We start from the raw sequence: 14,996 nt of genomic DNA, 5'->3' as shown, positions 1-14,996 counted from the left end.
ACAATTTGAAAGCAACAACAAGAAGAAAAAGAACGAAATAGGTATGGAGACCACCAGGTTTTAAAGTCAATAAGGGATCTACACATCACGTGGAAATTTGCTCACGTGAAGAACAAAAGAAGGCAACCGCTTCCCAACTAATTATGGTCTTTGTAAATTTTGCATTCAATCAAAGCATGAAGACAAAATGACAAGAGTACAAAACAAAATTTGCCTCTTGTGGAATACCACTCACGTGGACATTATGAGCATGGCCCCATTGATTGAATATGGTGCATGAAATAAGTAAATGTGGAGACAAAATGATAGAAGTTGCAAGTCAAAAGTAAAGGAAAGAGTTCAGAAGTGAAGGAAAAGAAAAGTGCCATAAGTCTTTTTTTTTCACAATAATAAAAAAAGGGAGGCCGACTTTCATTCGTACAAAATCCTATTTCAAATAGGATGGAATTGCTATGAAACCGTGTGGAAAAGTCAAGCAAAGATGAAGTCCTAATTTATTAAGGATTAAAATTTAAGGGAAGCTTTTCAGTAAGCTAATGGAAGCTAAGCCCGTGGGCCCACCATTTCAAACACCGCGGACACAAGCCATCTCAAAGTATAAAACTCGACGGACGCATCACCTTAAATTAGTGGATTTGCACTATGTCAAAATGGATCAAGTTCCTATTAAATTCTTGAAGTAGTCAAATGGCACGAAGCCACATTAATTATCAACTGGCACAAAGCCGTATCAAATTCCAAATTCAAATGGCATAAGGCCGCGCTCCAAATTTCAAGTTGCACAAAGCCAACATTCAAGTGGTACGAAGCCGCATCAAACGGCATGAAGCTGCAACAAGACTCAAATGGCATGAAGCTGTGTCAAGTATCAGAAGGCATGAAGCCGTAATAAGACTTAAATGGCACAAAGCTACATTTTGCTCCTCACCAGCATGAGCTAAAACTGCACAAGGCATTAAAAACTTCAATGGCTTAAAGTCCTCGCCTGCAAGAGCCTAAACTGTACAAGGCATTAAACGCTCCAATGGTGCAAAGTCCTCACCTGCATGAGCTAAAACTGCACAAGGCATCAAATCCAAACAACTATCAAGCGTACAAGGAACTACGAGTGACTTGATCCCTCAACGAGGGTACGTAGGCAATCTAGGGCTCTACCTAGATGCAGTCACAAAATCATATAAACACCCAAATCCTCAAGTTACGATTTATTCATATTAGAATCAAAGGGTATTCCTTTCCCAAAAGAAAGGTTGTAATTAATAGGCGCGTAGCCTAGAATGGGTCGAACTCAAACTAATAAAACCCTCTTCGAAAAAATGAACAAGGGTGAAATTGTATCGAGGGAATTATTTGTTTACATATTATGTACAATTTTTGCTCAACACCCAGTATGGGAGAAAAGCCCATAGTCTAAGGAGATACATGAGAAGTTTGCATTAAGTCAAACCATACATCTTTCAGACGCAAGTAGAAAAGCTTACATGGGTATGAGCAGCTCAGAATGGGTACCTTGTTAAAACCTAGTTAGGTAGCAAAAACCCCAGTGAGAAAAATGCTCATAATCGTGAAAAAGAATACATTAAGATCAAGTAAGTATACTTCTAGATACTCCCCTTGAGTTTGATAGAACTTCCTAATGAGAACTACAAGCATTGCAAAAGAGATAGTTATGTGTACCAATTTCTCAGACAGGCTTCTGGAAGGTAGACTTCGGTAGTGACGTCGTAAAGAGGTCGGCAAGGTTCTGCAGGAGCAGATTGCTTCAATCTCCTAATGCTTTGCTGATGTGATGTAAACGCAATATACTTAGCGTTGACTTCGTTGATTTATCATGTCTTGGTCTAGTCAATACATACGGCATAGTCTTCATAGATCGTCGTTGGTACTCAACAATAGATGAAAACAAGAGGTACTTCGAATATACTCAACAAGAGTTCTCAACCATGTCTCACGGTGGTGTAGTGATGTGTGGTGAGCCTTTGGAACGATTTGAAGATTTCGCAACTAAGCTCTATATTATGGACTCAAAGATATTGTGGTATCTCTAACAGTAAAGATATAACCATTTGGGACATGCCTTATGCGTGTTTGATAAGTAATATGTGTCAACATAACAAACAAGGCAAGCATCATTATGAGGATCAGGAAGGTTGGATCCACTCAGAATGCATAAGGATAAGCACAAATCCATAGTACCTTTAGGGTAGCGAAAAAAATGTTTTTAATGTCAATTCAGTGGCTGCATGTAGGTGTTGTTGAAATGTCCCACATCGATCGTATCAATGAGAAAAGAAGAGTTTAAATATCGTAACCCTACTCAAACTAACATCGAGGCCTTTTATGATATAATCCCACACTTGACAGATTATGCAAGTGGTAATTATCAAGTTAGGGAAAATATTGATGTTGTTGGAAGTGGGCCGTATAACCCGTCTCTCTGATAATTCAACATGGTATCAGAGTCAGGGAGCGGACCCGTACTGTACTGTACAGCCACGTGATGGGTGGGCCCTCTTGGCCCAGCGTGATGATGGTGGGTCCCTTGGTCCCCCGTGTAGGGTGAGTCCTTTTGGCTCCACGTGGTTATCGATGTGTGGATCTCCCACGTATGACCCACTAATTGGGTTCCACATGAGGGGCGTGTTGAAATGTCCCACATCAACCGTATCAATGAGAAAAGAAGAGTTTAAATATCCTAAGCCCGCTCCAACTAACACCGAGGCCTTTTGTGATAAAACCCCACACCTCACGGATTGTGCAGGTGGTAATTACCAAGTTAGGGACAATATCGATGTTGTTGGAAGTGGGCCAAATGGCCCGTCTCTCTGATAATTCAACAAGTGCATTGTTGTATCTTTACCAATAGATCAACAGTGAAGGAGATGTCATGTCTAATGCAATGAGCTAAGTACAACAAAGTGCAAAGTTGAACTCAGATATGGAACTTTGAGTTCCACAACCTCTTCAAATGTCTCATTTGCATCTAACGTATTGAAGATCATAGGTATACTTAAAGGTAACACAGTCTAACTAGTGGACCAAAGTACTATCAGAACAATGCTTGAACTTTAGGTCAAGACATAAATGGGTTTCCCAAGTTGTTCTCCACTTTTATTAGACTTCTAGTGCCGTGAAAGATGTCACTTGCTCTAGCCAAAATGTACTCTCTACTATCCTTTCAATAATATTTTTAGACAAGTAGGTATTCTGTGATGCAAAAATATTGAGAGTATCGACGATAATTAAGTATTGAACTTACTATCCACAAAACTTGAGCCCGCAATTGAACCTGCGATCTACACCAAGTAGCTATATTCACTCCAAATCTATAAAAATGGATCAATGTAACCTTGCAAATGGATGTTTGTTGATGCATCAGCGACAATAAAAGAAATTTAATGTGAATTTTATACAATATTCTTAGGAAAAAAAAAAACAACAAAATTGAGGAACGTTGTATTAGATTACATGTTTCCTTACATAATTCATACAAATAGTTGACAGAGAACTACCAAATCTACATCAAATTAACCGAAAAGTAGTGTATGTCCATATGGCCACCATGCAAGTTCCTTCATTCGAAAATAACAACACTAAGAACAAAAGAAGCAACGGAAGGGAGCTGCAAAATTTTGCCATTGCTTCTATATCTCCCAGGCTTCGAAGTTCATTTCTCTCTCGATTTCTTGGTTAGCGCAAATATCACCCCGGCCACAGCCACAACCATAGCCGAGATTATAATGCTTTTCTTGAGCATCTGCGCTGCATCTTTCTTCTCCTTCTTCTGCTGCTTCCTCTCTTCAGCCTCCACTTTGTCCTTGAAAATAAAAAGTGCAACGTTATTCACAAGACTACACTGGTACATAGATGAGAGGCACAAAAGAAAAACAAGGTTTCCGAAGTTTTTTATGAGATTTCATTGCTAGAAGTGTTTGTGTTATCTTGAAATATGTTATTAACAGGTCCTGAGGTTCACTAACAAATGACTTGACATGTAAGAGTCAATGGTTATCTAATACGGTATTAGAGCTTTGGTTATAGATGATCGTGGGTTTCAACCTTCAACCCCATCGCTTACTAATCACTTTTCGATAAAACGATTTTCACATTCCTACTTTGTAAACTTGCACTCCTCTCCCTATTTTCATGTTTTTTTTTAACCAAAAAAAAAAAAAAAAAAAAAAAAAAAAACTAAGCTAAATACATTCAATAACTACATCTAACCAAATACAATCAGAGGACTTCCGATGCCCAAAATTGGCTACATCATCGACAGCAAAGTGTAACTTTGTATTCAATTATATAAATAGCATCATAGTAAGGTGAGGAATGCAAGCCTACAAAACATGATTGCGGAAACCATTATGTGCTCAATATGATTGTATATGCACAAATAGAGCTGATTACAAACTTTTAATTAAAATAAAACTAAGAAGACAAAAAAAAATCAAATATAAACCATGTTTGTGCACCCTCTATTATGTCATAGTATTCTCGAGTTCTATTTTTGATTAAAAGTATGGGGCTATACGAGTATTTGGGAAAACAAATATTCAGACGTTAAGGAAAAAATATCACCTTAATTTCCTTGGAGGTAGTTACTAGAGATGATCCACTGTCTTCCTCAAAGTTCTTGTTTTTGCCTGGATTCAATTCTGCATCTACACTAGCTGCTGGAAATGTCGAATCCGCCATTTTCTGTCCAAAAGAAAAGGAGTTTGTTCTTCCTTTCAAGTTACTGATTTCTTTCTTTGTGTCTATGGCCGTAGAAAGGGGAGGAGAGAAAAGGTGAGGCAGCGACACGTGTCAGCTCCTTTTTTATTGAAGACCACGCTTGAGTTCTTTAGGTTGATCTGTAACGGTTTGTCATGTTTTTCTGGGTCTTTTAGGTTAACCAGCCTACTTTCTTGTTTTGTCCTAAATTGTCCGACAAAACCTCCGTGACTCTTTCTAGGCCTATCCGTATTTAGAGGGTGAAAGGACTAAGATTCTTGGTTAGAGAGTACGTACATCACCTGTCCGTCCAAGACACACACAAGTAGATTCGGGCATTCGGATTCTCACAGCTTGAATGGAAAGAGAGTAGATTCTAGAATTTCCACTGATAATATACATATGTCACCTGGCCCTCCAAGACACCGGGAATCACCAGGGGCATGAACGAAATCTGACTATTGAATGTATTGCGGACTCCACATACGTTAATAGCATCACTAATCATAAATATTACACCCACACGCGCATTGATGCATGAATTTCTCATTAATACAAAAATAGATTGCGTTACAGAAAATTAAATATACAATGAGCTTGATACATTACATAGCCTAGTGCAGGAACATCAACTCTCACAACGTACAGCAATCATAAAGAATAACTTTTGCAGTTCTACGCAAACATGTCTGACTAATCGTGTAAATTATCAAGAGCACGCATCTTCTTGACCTGAACTCTCCTTTGCTATGCTCGCTCAGTTCCGGCCTCCAAAACCTTGTGGACCGGGCCTGGATGCCGAGCCAACAAACTGCCTCCTTGAATCAGACCGCCGTTCTGCCTTGCAGCGCCAGGATGAGCCTGACAAAGGAAGAATCCCAAGCCGTAAAAAATATGGAGGGCAGATACATGTTATACAGTTCAATAACATGGCGTATAAATTACAGAGAGCGCACAGAAGTGTAGGATTTATCTTATGGGATAAATAAATGTCAAAGGATATTCCACCCACATGAGGATATTAACCTCCTAATTATCTATGTGATAATTAGATGAAAAATCAAGAGATATTCATATTAGAATATACTTGAGATTTTTCATGTGCTTTTCAGTTTTTGTACACTCTTCTCAACCACTATATAAGGAGGCTTTGGGGAAGAGAGAAAATACAAGAAACACAAGTTTTTCCCCAGTTCAAATATTCTAGTTAGGTCTTTAGAGCTATCACCATCAACTTTAGGTCTTGGGAGGTGAAAACCAAGGGGCAACTTGACATACCATAGCCAACCCGACGACCAACGAGGTTCTAGATGTGCACGGAAGGTCAGAGCAGTTGTTCGTGTTTGTAGGAGTGTGTTGAGATTCAAGTTTCCGCATAAAAGGTACACACGTCCTTTCGAATATATATATATATATATATATATATATGAATATGCCATGAATGCTTGTCTTTAAAAATTTTCGTTTTTGCCATGCTTATTTTTTCTAGGTTCTAATGCTTGGGTTATGTTCTTTATATTCATATGAGACAATATTTAAAAATTGGTAAAGAAAAACCAAGTGGTTAGAGAGATAATTGAAACCCTAGTTTCGTAATAGCATAAAAACGAATTTTTTCAAGGTTTTTGCAAACCTTTTTTTGTGCAGTTAGAGTTGTTTTTGGAATTCGCCAAAACACGAGTAAAACAGATGCTTTTTCACTAAGTTATGGCCTCTATAATCAAGCCTCGTGAGAGTGAAAAATCTAGAAATTTCGGTTTTTTTTTTTTTTTTTTTTTTTTTGAAGAAGAAGAAGAAGATGAGGAACAGTGGTTCATCTCTGCCACTCTCAGCCTAAGCAAGTACGATTACAACGCTAGGCTTTCATGGATGTTAGCTACATTGTTGGATTCATCTCGGAGAGTTCTATCCAACGGAGGTCAAAAGAACTGCATCAGACTGCCAGAAGGTGGCGCGTGTGTGTCATGTGCCATCCATGGTGAATGGGTTCGTGCAATATTAAATTAATTATTAAAAAAATTTAATTAAATAATTTTGCAGTGCCGCTTTGGGTGGTGCGTGGGTCGTGTTTTTGGGACACGATTGGCGAGTGAATCATTTTGGTTCACTAACCTATGTAAGTGTATATTTAGGTTTAGTATTAGGGACATTTTTAATTTACTAAAATTAAGGAAACGTTCTTAATTAACCTTTAAAAAATATCCAACACATGCCAAGATTTTAGGAAAATCAAAAGGAGATAATGTCCATCAAATTTGCTCATGTTGATTGAGCATTTTAAATTAGAAAGGACTATTCTTTAGGAGAATATTTAAAAAAATTACCTAATTAATTAAAAATAAAGAAATTAGACTAGGGTTCACTAATGGCACCTTTTATTTGGTGTGGTGTCTAGGAAAAATCTTTAAGGAGACACTTTGGATGTCAAAGAGGTTCGGTTTTTAAAAGCTTCGCACTGCCAGCCCTCCCAGATTTGACCTGGCAGCACTTACGGAGGCCTACATATCGAGCCCATTGTCTATAAACCCTAATCGTTGTGCACTCAATTGGATGTTGCATGAAAACTGGATAAGCTTAAAACATAATAATGTTTAAATGAGATATATTTTGAAAATAATTAGAAAATATGATCTTGACTCTTAGAATTGAATGGTAATTACAAGCGACTTAGCGGATTTTTCAATTTCAACCTAGGAGAAACAATGAAATATTTTCTAATGAGTTTTTTGAAATAAATAAATGTAAGATGTGTAATTACTAATGTCAAAATTATTTCACCCTTGTAGAAAGAAATGACTTCCAAAAATGTTGTTGCTGATCTTGAGAGAGATGGAACCATTGCGGCTCAACATACGGCTAGAGTAAGGTCTTATGAATCTTGGTTCAAGAAAGATAGAAATGCACGCTTTACTATGTTAAGCAGCATGCATGATGATCTTATTGGTGAGTATTAAGGGTACTCGACCACCAAGGAGATATAGGACCAGCTGAAATTTGCTTTTGGTGGAACCTCAACTACTAGGTAAGAAGTCTAGTGTTGAAGTTTGAGGTTTACAGGGTGGATCCTAAGCACTATGTATCTGAACATCTTAGGAAAATATCTAGCATGATACAAGATTTGAAGGCTACTGGGAGTATCTTCACCAATGAACAGCAAGTCCAAGCTGTGATTAAGTCCCTCTCAGACTTGTGGGATGCCCTTAAATAGATCATGATGCACAATGATTAGATTAAGAACTTTCATGACATCTCGCGTCATGTTAAACTAGAAGGTGAGCGCCAAGTGGCGACCTAGAGTACTGCCCTTTTGACTCAAGGTGGGTCCAAAAAGGGTAACCATTTCAAAGGAAAGGGTACAACCAAGTCTAAGAAAAATGATGCAAAGCTTGCTTCTAATTCTAATAAGATCAAGGCCCACAGAGGTAAACGTGCCAAGAAAGACGAATCCAAGTCAACGTGCTTTAACTGTAAAAAGAAAGGACACTTTGCTCATAATTGCACTGAGCTGAATAGAAAGGTAATCCCTAACCCTAAATTTGTCATTGTTTGTGTATGTTTGCATATACATGTTGCTCACACGTCCGAAAATTGGATTGTAGACACAAAAGCAACCAAACATGTGACACAAGATAAAAAGGGGTTCGAAAATTATCAACGCTTTCCATCAAAGTCACACTGGTGTACGTGGGTGAAGGAAGTTGTACAAAAGCTTTGGGAGTTGGTTCGTATCGACTTCAACTAAGCATTGGGTGTCAACTACGTTTGCATGATGTCTTACACGCCCCTAGAATGCAATTTAATTTACTTTCAGTTACTGCACTTTTATATGAAGGATATTGTTTTTACTTAAGCCCGTCTAGACTTATGATCTATTTGGATCAAGTTGAAATTGGATATGGTTTAATAAAGAACAATTTTGTTTGCTTGGATTTGATTGATTCTTGTTCTTCTACTTCTTTAATAACTATTATTAAACATTTTAATTATGAAACTTGGCATGCTAGACTAAGGCATACAGGGCAAAATAGAATGACAAGGTTAGTTAGAGAAGGCTTGTTGGGGTCACTCATTAATGTTAATCTGCCTATATGTGAGCCTTGTTTAGCTGGCAAAACAGTTAGAAAGCCTTTTGGAAAGGCTGTTCGAGCTACTCAACCGTTAGAGTTAATCCACTTTGACATCTATGGACAAATAAGTGTGAAGGCCCGTCATGGCGCCTTTTATTTTATGACTTTGATTGACGATTACACGCGATATGGTTATGTGTACGTGATCGCTCATCGCTATGAAGCTTTAGATTGTTTCAAATGCTTCGTAACTGAGGTTAAGAATAACAAAGGGAAGACTATAAAAGCTCTTCACACTGATCGTGGATGCAAGTATTTGTCTTACAAATTCAAGGTTTTTTGTGAAAGTAAGGGGATACACAGACAATTTTATGTTCCTTACACACCACAACAAAATAGTGTTGCTGAAAGGAGAAACATAACTTTATTAGACATGGTCAGGTTTATAATGGTGCAGGCAAATCTCCCCATATCTTTCTAGGCTGATGCATTATTGACTGCGAAGTATATACTTAACCGTGTGCTTTCAAAGATGGTGCCCTCAACCCCATACGAACTTTGGAATGATGTAAAACCCAATCTAGGTAATTTGCGTCCTTGGGGTTATGCTAGATTTGTTCATAATCAATCACATAAATTTAGAAAGTTAGGTCCTGGAGCAAATAAACATATCTTTATAAGACATTGTGAAAACTCAAAAGGTTATTCGATGTATGGTGAACATCCAGATGGAGGGAAAACCGAAATTGATTCACGTGATGTGGAATTCATAGAGAATGACTTCCCAAAATTTGGCGATACTGTCAAAAACCTTGATCTCCATGAGTTGGAGAAAGATGAAGAACTCGTAACATCTTCATGCGAAGGAGGGGAATAATTTCCAATCCGATGGTTGCTAAGTATGATGTTGGAAGACTTGATTCGAGTGGGAGTACACAACCCAATGGGAGTAATGTATCCATAAACACTCAAGAGGATACGCTAAATGATGAAGCGTACCCTTTGAAATTCAAGGTCACACAGTTCGAAGAAGCAAGAGAGGCCACATTCCCAAACGTCATTTTGAGGTTGATTGGGAGGCCTACATTTGCATACCTTCAAAGGAAGGTCATCTTCCTCTTACAAAGAAGCGTTGTCTTCAACAACCAATGAAAAGTGGATATCTGCAATGGGGGAAGAGATAAGCTCCATGGAAAAAAAATATTGTTTGGGAGTTAGTTGACCTTCCACCTGGGCATAAAACCATTGGAAACAAGTGGGTTTTAAAAATCAAACGCAAGGCGGATGATTTAATTGACAAATATAAGGCACACCTTGTGGCAAAAGGATACACTTAGCAATTAGGTATAGACTATGAAGAGAAATTATCCCCTGTGGTGAGGTTTGTCTCTATTCGCCTCATTTTAGCTATTGTTGCTCAACTAGATTTGGAACTTTACCAAATGGATGTTAAGACAACATTTCTCAATGGAGAACTAGACGAGGAGATATGGATCAACCTCTAGGCTTTGAGGCCAAGGGACAAGAGCTCAAAGTTTGCCGCCTAAAACGTTCCATATATGGCGTCAAGCAAACGTCTAAACAGTGGAACATTAGATTCCATAATTCAATCACTTCATTTGGTTTTGAGATGATTGAGGAATACCAGTATGTGCATTTTAAGAAATATGGGAAAAGTATTCTCATACATTTTCGGTATGTTGACGACATCTTAATAGTGAGAAATGACAAAACCTCCATAGAAACCATGAAAGCATGGTTGTCATCCCATTTTGAGATGACAGATATGGGTGAAGCACATTATGGTAGTGTCAATTAGGGTTGGGTTCGGTTTTTTGCCAAAACCGAAACCAAATCGAAATTTCGGTTCGGTTCATTTTTTTTTTGGTTTTTTTTTCGGTTCGGTTTAGGTTTTTTTTTTTTTTTTTCAAAAAATGAAAAAAAATTGAAATCTTAAATTTTAACATCTCCAACACAATCATAACATAAATATTCCTACTAGATTCCAAGAGAATGAAAATAAAATTTCAACTAGAATTATAACATAAAGGTTTTTTTTAATATTTTAGGTTTAAAGTTTAACTGTAAATAGATTTATTTTTAGAAAAGTAAAATTTTCTACCATTTTCTTCACACCTCAACTCTTAACTATGAATAATATAAAGAGCTGGTATAGGTTGGGGGACATGAGCTAAATTATTTTATCACGATAGTACGTACAATAAGAGCATTGTCATACTATAACCCACTTTGAACCAACGAGGATCATATATCGATTATACTCTCTTTGTATGTATTATCGTTCATTTAGTAATGTAATTTACTATTTAGTCGGCAGAAGTAATATCAAAAGGGAAAACACTTGATCAAAACCAATACCTGATCACTGCATATAACAATAATCAATGAAGTACTGAATAAGCATACAAATACTTGAAGCAAGAAGCCAGATTAAACAAGAATAAGGAACTAACAATACCGTGTCAGGAGTTAGCACCATTTTGGTATGACTATTATAGGTCCTGCTTTTTTATACGACTTCTTCCTTGTAGTTATAGGAAAAGTAGTAGATGCATTCGGAATTTTTGATTTTGGGCAAGACATTGGGCTTACAATTGGGTTTAAAAAATAATACCCAAAGCAAATAATTAAATAAATAAAAATAAAAAATATTAATTTAATTAATTCGGTTTGGTTCGGTTTCTAGACCACTAAAACCGAACTGAACCAAAAGAATTCAGTTTGGTTCGGTTTTTTCAATTCGGTTCGAATTTTTCGTTTAGTTCGGTTTTTTCGGTTTCGGTTCGGTTTGGTTTTCAGTTTTTTGAACCCACCCCTAACGTCAATTTACAAATGAACGAACATTTTTATATAACTATTGATGCTTGTAAGCCAGATAATGAGAATTGATCAATTTGAAATTTTACTACAACAATTTGTTATCTATCCATTTAGTATTTATTTTCTTAAATAAAATTGTGGGAAGACATTATATGGAAAATAATACAAGGATATATTTAGAAATGAACAAATTAGTGTTTAACTTTAAAATTGAAATATGCTTACACGTCATTTAATAATCAATAATGGCGTGGACAAAGTCAAAGTACCTAGCCTTGATCAAAAAAGAAAAAAATTGAGGGATGAGAACCTAATTTATCATATGACTCATGTAGGTGCAGTGTTCTACAAAAGTGGTTACTTATTGGAGCAACCTTGACCCTTTTTTTTAGTTGAAGTACTATACTCTTTGATAATGAAGGAATATGTACAAATATTAAGGATAGAGTGCTAACAATGGGTCTCAATAAAAACCTTGTCAGAGATTTCAACCCCCGATTGAAGAGAAAAATAGCATGTCAAAAATTACATCAATGAGGTTCTTCAAACCATGTTACATTGTTATCTAGAGTCTACCAAGAGTTAATCATACAAAATAGAAGCAATAACCGGAAAGGAAAGGAAAAAAAATTGGAACGAACTACCAAAATATATAGATTAATTGATTCCCCACGCTCACCAAGATTGTAGTAGTTATCCATCACCATCATCTTTCCTGTATTGTTATGAGAGCCGTATCATTAAAAGTCACATTTCGTCTTCAACTCTGCATAGAACAAATCTTTTAGCGCAACTGAGAGATCGTTCAAGCTTTTACGAAATGAACACCCAAAAGCCTAATAATGAATATTATTAGCTAAATCATAAGAAAGGGGAAATTTAGGAACAAACAAAGACAATTCTTGTCATTAATTGACTCTTCAACTCATATATGGAAAATTGGTGAATTGGCTCTTGTTTTTTAAAGATGTCAATCAAGTTTTCTGTAGAAAGAAGCTTTGGTAAATTTGAAATTTACTACGATGTTACCTAATCCTTGGATCTAGAAGATTGATGGTAAAGTTTATCTCATTCGTGTTTTTCTTTGGTGTTGCTGTGTTGTTTATAGACAGGCGTTCTTTTGTGAAAAAGGAACGGTTTCGAAAATGAACCATTTCAATATTCAGCAGCAGAGCGCCTCTTGGACTGTGATGACACCAGAGGATCAGCCTTGATGTCTGACACCAAGAAGCATATGGTTTGCTCCAAGCCCAGGTCATGAGCCGGGATTTCCTCTGACAAGTGACAACCCGATTAGGCCCTTGAGATGGCAGATGACATACTTTTACTCCAATGTTGTCCCTTCCACCTTATGTTGTTTATTGTGATTTATACTGTTTATTTACAGGTGATAACTTGCATCTTCTCTTCTTTGCATTTGGCAGTCATCAACTTGAGCTATGGGACTCAAAAGATGGGGCAAGGTAACATTGTTATTTCTTTTCCTTATAAGTAATTTGGTTTGTATAGATACCAACATGACAGCGAATCATAATATCATAACATCGAGTGCAAAACAATAACATCACCGTGGTTGCAGTCATTCGGGGAAAAAATAATATACATGAAACATTGTTTGTTCAACAGATATCTACACAATTTATTATATAAGGGAAAAGCAGAATGCGTAAGATCAAATAACTTGCAGCTGGAATGAGGTTGAGCAGAGCTGTTTAAGAGTAGAGAGCTATAATTGTACATATTTAACAAATATGTATCTTTGTTAGTCAAGGCTTTCGCCTTTTGGGTTTAGTTCTATCTTCTCTCTCCCCCTTATATGAGAAAAATAAATAGACTGAGTAATTTCATTAAACCCTGATTTTGGAAGTGTTGATGGTGCGGCTGTAGTGGAGGGGAATGAGAATACTAAATTTTAGAGTTTTCCCCTGTGTTATGCTTCCTAACCTTGGTTTTATATTATCTTATTCAGGCAAATGAGAAAACTGAATCTACCGTGATTTTCTTCAATCAGGTGAAGGTAAGCATGTGTTTTATCTCTGGTATTTATTTGATCTCAGTGTTGTACTCAATTTTAATTACTTTAACTGTTGAACTTGAGTTAACACCATTCTTATGTTTTCAGGAACTTTGTGGGTTTGATTTTGGGTTCAGCTGATGATGATTCAAGTGATTTGAGATTATTAAACTCTTGGAAACAAAGGGTTCAAAGACTTTTCAAGGTTTGGGTCCAACATTTGTACAAAATTGTGTAAAAGATAAGTTATGCAAAGAGAAATTTTATTTGTACCCGGTTTTTATTCTTTCTAATCCCAACCTTAATATTTTGTTCAAGGCTCTAAAAGACGCTAGGCGCTAGTCGGGCAGCCAGTTGGGGTCTAGCACCTAGGTGGCTAGGCAGGGCTTAGGCAGGCACCTAGGTAGATTTAAATAAATCTATTATATTTCGTGTAAATAAGTGTCTGTTTATACTTAAAATATATAAATTTTATCATAAACTACAAAATAGAATGACAAATACATTATGAAATATTGGAACGTAATGAAAACATGGGGAACAAGCATATAATGTGTATTCATTTAAGTATTCAACAAGTCTCTTACAATTTATTGAGGAAAATAAAATGCAAGATGAAAGTTATCTACTTTTTGTCTAAGTGAGTCACAACCTAGGCGGGTTTGGATGGGCTAGGCTAGTACCTAGGTGGTCTAGGTGAGTGTCTCATCAAGTCTAGGCGCCCTTTCTTAATTTTCTAACGTCTAGGCATTAATCAGGGCGGTGGCCAGGTGCTAGACAGGGTCTAAGCAATGCTAGGCAGGGATTTTTAGAACAGTGGTTTTGTTACCTAAACTCTCTATTTTTCCCTCATAAATTATAAACATAAATAAGCTGGAAAAACAAAAACTCATCAAACCCATTTCCCGACTTTTCTCTCTGCTTCTGGCGGCTCCTCCCTGTCTTTGTTGGGTATGTCTCCCTCCCGACTATTTTTTTTCTAATACTCTCGATGTCTTCCCCCACCTCTCCCACACCCACCAATTCTCTACGGTGGCTACTCCACCAAACGTCCGGTGAATCCATTTTTCTTCTCTTGCGCGTGATAGGGCATTGCTGTTAAGAGGCAAAACTAAGTGGCATTGTTGACTCCGTAAGTGACTTGTTGTAGAAGTCCAAAATAAAGTCAAATGGATTTTGTATTGGGTCGGGTTGTTGAAGGGGATGGCATATTTTGCAGTCCCACCTAGCTTCTATATGCAGGAGAAGAAAGAGGGAGGTCTGGAGTGGCGGTTGAGCGATGGTGCAACATGTGGGTACTATCTCGGTTGAATGGGTGTAGAAAGATATTTAATTTTCATTTTCTCATTTTATTTTGCATA

The 14,996-nt window shown here is 37.0% G+C and overlaps 1 long non-coding RNA gene across 1 annotated transcript; it reads left to right on the top strand.

Moving 5' to 3' along the window:
* The first annotated feature begins 5,018 nt into the window (after positions 1 to 5,018).
* On the top strand, positions 5,019 to 13,952 carry LOC108173438 (uncharacterized). The gene is made up of 5 exons (XR_003767244.2): positions 5,019 to 6,095; positions 12,730 to 12,955; positions 13,046 to 13,084; positions 13,591 to 13,638; positions 13,744 to 13,952. It is a non-coding gene; the product is annotated as an uncharacterized lncRNA (long non-coding RNA).
* Positions 13,953 to 14,996: the final 1,044 nt, after the last annotated feature.

The sequence above is a fragment of the Malus domestica genome, chromosome 12 (assembly GCF_042453785.1).
Source record: "Malus domestica chromosome 12, GDT2T_hap1".
NCBI lineage: Eukaryota > Viridiplantae > Streptophyta > Magnoliopsida > Rosales > Rosaceae > Malus > Malus domestica.
This window is presented reverse-complemented; position numbering and strand designations above follow the sequence as displayed.